Here is a 4,426-nt window from a genome sequence, read left to right on the forward strand (position 1 = left end):
CGGCGGCCCCCTCCTGCTCGCCCGCCTGCGGACTCCTCCTGCCTCGGCGGCTCCCTGGCCGTTAACCGCCTCCCTGCCGCGGCCCGACGCGCCCCGGCTCGGGAGGCGCTGAGACCGGCCGGCAAACCCCCGCCTGTGCCGTCCCGGGAGCGCGTCACCGCGGGCGGGCAGCGCCGCGGGCAGTGCCTCCCCCCCGAGCCCCGGCCCTGCTCGCTCCGCGCCCGCCCCGCGCAGGACGCAGCTGCCGTGGCAGCGCGGGAGCTCCGGCCCCCAGCCCCATCCCGCGCCCTGCTCTGGGCTCTGCTCGCAGCCGGCCGCTCCCCGTGCGCAGCTCCGCCGCGACGCGCCCCGACCCCCCGCCTCAGTTTCCCCAGCTGGAGGCGAAGGGTTCGCTCCGTTCAGACCCACGAGTCACGCAACCCTCGGGTGGCACTGCAGGGGGAACGTCGGCACAAGCCCGGCACCGGGCAGCCCCCGGGAGACGAGAGAGGCACGTGCCTGGCAGGGGGACGGGCGGCGAGACCTCACATCCCTCCGGGGAGCCCGCCGCAGGTCAGCGTGACCTTCACTGTGCTGCCGATGCCAACGGCAAAGCTTTCCCCGGTCGTCCAGCGAGCGCACATGCATCTTCAATCTTCCCATCGATCCGTGCATGGCACACATGTTCCTGCCTCCGTGCGGGTCAATACGGCATGATGGGCTGCCTCCGGCAGGCAGCACGCACAGCCCAGCCGCCCGCATCACCCTGCCTGGGGTGTGCGGGGTGCACGTGCCGGCCCCGGCCCGTGGCAGGGAGCACGGACCCGTGCGTGCCCGTGGGGCGGGAGTTGCACCCCACATCCTTGGGCAAACCGTGCTGTGTGGCTGCCAGCCGTCCCCATGGCTCTCTGTGGCCAAAGAGGTGCGTCCTCTCCTCCCTCCGCTCCTTCTCTGCTGTGCCCGCTGGGTGCAAGAGGTAGGCTGGGATCGGGGTCAAGCTGTGCCCAAACGGGTGGCACTGGGACACAAGCCCCATCCTAGCTGTGGCAGGGCAGGGCAGGGCAGTGAACTGAACCACAGGTGATGTGCTGTGGATGGAGCTGGCAGGTGGGCGCAGAGGCTGGCAGAGATGCCCGCTGCCCAAATGGGATGGGTCCAGAGGGAACTCGGCTCCTGGGGCAGCACAGGCAGCTATTGCCCCAAGGACTGGCAGCTGGGAGGGCTCAGGGAAATCAGTGCTCCGAGGCTGCTTCCTCCTGGGACCCACTGAGGCACCAGCTGGGATCAGCCCCAGCTGCGGCTTGGCAGCGTGTCCGACGTCTCACCGTTCTGCACTGGAGCCTCCCACTTGCGACTGGCTGAGCATGGCACATGCACACGGGGCGGGTGGGAGGAGGCAAGGAGGGGGCTGCAGCGTGCCAGGAGCAGGTGGGATGGGGGAGCCAGCCGGGGACTCACTGGTGCGTCAGGAAATTGGGGTCCTCACCCTGCACCCTCGTGCTGGGCTGGGTTGGGCGAGCGGCGGGGTCCTGGCACAGAGCCCACGCGCTGCGCTCCGATGGCAGGGGGAGGCTGCAAGGACTGGAGAAGCCAGGACTGGAATTCGAAATGATGTTGACGAATCGGAGAAATGGCCTGAAAACAATCCGATCCGATTCAAAAGGACAAGCGCGAAGAGCCGGGCTGGCTTGGGGAGCAGAAGTGCCTGGCGAGCAGCCGGAGGGCAGGGAGAGCGGATGGGCAGAGGGAAGCGTCACCACGCTCAGTGCCCAGGGCAGCCCCGGCCGGGCACGCAGTGTGAGAGCTGGACCTAAGCAGGACACGCAGGGGGCTGTGCACACAGAAGCCAGGATTCCAGATGCCCAGCAGGCAGGCAGCTGTTGGGAAAAGCAGCCAGGAGCTAGGGAAGGGGAGGAGAAGCCTCATTGGTTCGGATGTGGAAAGGAGGGGCAGCGCTGCTCGCGGGGCAGCTGAAGCTCTCGCTGCCGGCCACTGCTGCCCCATGCCCAGACCGGGACCAGCCGTCAGGAAAAATCCCCGCTAATTGGAAGGAGCACGGAGAATGGCAATAGTAGAGCAGTGACGGAGGCGGGCTGCAGGCAGCGGGGTCTGGAGAGAGCGGAGGAGGCAGGGAGGCTGCGGCCTCAGCCCAAATGAATGCTGTGAGCGCAGCAGGAGGGGCTTTGCGGGGTATCGGGCAGTTGGAGCTAAGCAGGGTGCCCCTCGGCTGGCCCCGACCCACAGCGGGATGCGCGTGGGACTGATCCTGCCTGCTGCCCTCCAGCACCGTGGTGATGATTCATCCCCTCCGAGACACAGCCGCTGTCCTTTTCTATTCTCAGGCCAATCTGGGAGAGATTTGTTTGTGATTTTCCTGCCTTGCCGCCCAGCCGACAGACTGATTATTGGCTGTGCCCCCTCTGTCCAGGCAGACCGTGACACAAAGGCACCGGTGAGGGTCCTCCTGTCCCCTCCCCAGCTGCCAGCACCAGCCCTGGCCATGGGAGGCAGTGGGACCGGAGCCCTCGCTGGATGCTGCCCTGCGCCCACAGTGAGCGGCTGGAGGATAATCATTAATTTTGATCTAACTGGAGGAAACGTGGCCGTGGAGCCACAGTGCCAGCTGGATCCTTCCTGTGCTACCATGCCCACCTGGCGGGTCGGGGTGGGCAGCGAGCGCCTCGGCTGGGGGGAGATGTGGGGTGACAGGGAGACAGGGCATCCGGTCCCATTATGGGAGTGGGAGACTCCCATGCATGGTCAAAACCCGCCACACATGGGGAGCCAGTCCCCTGTTCGCAGCCACAGGTGGCATCTGCCGGGACAGCACACGCATCCATAATGCAGCACCCCCATCATTGCACTGACCCCATCTGCATAAAAAGCCCCGTTAAACGCAATACCTTATTAAACGCTTTACCCCAACGAAGTGCAATACCTTAATTAATGCAACACCCCAATTAAGGACAACACTCCCATTCAATTTATTCCTTCATTAAGCGCAAAACCTCAATTACAAAGTCTCTTTTGTAAGCTGCGCGCACGAATTCTCACAAGGTGCCCCGGACACCTTTTGCTGCTTCCTGCAAACCAGCTCTGGGATGCTACAGCTTTTGGGTCCCGGCTGCGGGGATGCACCGGGGGGCTTCTGTAGGGGCTCAGGGCCTGATTCGGGTGGACTGGGAGAAAAATGCCTGCCAGCAGCTCTGCAGCCATGCATGTGCCCTGTGCAGGGTGCCACCCGTTTGCTGGAGAAAGCTCCATCGTGCTGAGAACGTTGGGGCCAGCACTGCCCTGGGACTACCCCAGCGCCGTCCCCACACAGCCCCTCTGTCCCCCCCAGCCACTTGTCACCTGCCTGGTGGTTTATAAAACTTTAAAGCTAATGGTGTAATAAACGCCAATAATGATATTGCAGCTGCACCGGGGCACCCTGGGATGAATACATTATGGGAGCTGCGGCAGTTGCGCAGGGAGGGCAGCAGCGGGGCTGGGAGATGCTCCAGCAGTGCCGCTCAGCGCCGGGATGCTGTCCTGGGACAAGCAGCTAGGCAGCCCCCGGTGCCGGGTGCACGACCCCGTCCTCCAGCCCCTGTGCACGGCTGCTGCTCTGTCACAGCTGCGTGGGCACAGCTGGCAACACTGTGAGGCACCTTGAAGCCACAGGCTGTCCCCGGAGCTGTGTGATAGCAGAGGGGCACAGCACAGCTGTGTGCGGGGAGGGCAAGAGCACAGTGCCATCCCGAGCATCCATCCCCTGCTGGGGGAGCAGGAGGGAGGTGGGCACAGCAGGGCTGGAGCCACGCAGAGCCCATTGCTCTGATCCCTGGGCTTGTCTGTGGAGAGATGTGTCCCAGCAGGGCTGGTACCCGCAGGACACGCTCCTCCTGCTCACCCCCACCCTGGGGACGTGGGGAGCTGGGGGAGCATGCCCAGCCAGCGGAGCGTGAGGAGCGGCTCTTCATGCTCCATGAGACATTGCTCAGCTGCTCCCTTGCACTCGGCTGCGCCCGTGGGCCCTGCCTCGTGCCCTACAGCCACCGGGACCATGACACTGCCATTGGGATAGTGGGCAGTACCCCCTGACCAAGGGCGGGAGGAGCATTGGGGTGCTGCCCACTGCCCCACCAGCAGCTCCTGCCTCCCGCTTGTCTGTCCTAAAACAACAGAGCCATAAACATCCTCGACGCAGCATTATGGCTGAGGTTTTAAATGCACCCAAGTCAGGAATTCAAAGTTATGGGTCCCTGAGCAGCCGTAGCTCAGCCACACGGTGCCCATTACGGCCCCGCGCGTGCACAGCCGCCGCGCCACGGGCAAGGGGCAGAGTTAACGTTACCATGGGAACCATCGCTCCTGATTCCCTGACATCTGTGTGATTAAAGCCTCAACCTCTGTGCCATGGCCCCACCAATGCAGCAAGGGCACCTCACGCCCTATGGGCCAC

Source organism: Numida meleagris, chromosome 5, assembly GCF_002078875.1.
Source record: "Numida meleagris isolate 19003 breed g44 Domestic line chromosome 5, NumMel1.0, whole genome shotgun sequence".
In the NCBI taxonomy this organism is placed as follows: Eukaryota; Metazoa; Chordata; class Aves; order Galliformes; family Numididae; genus Numida; species Numida meleagris.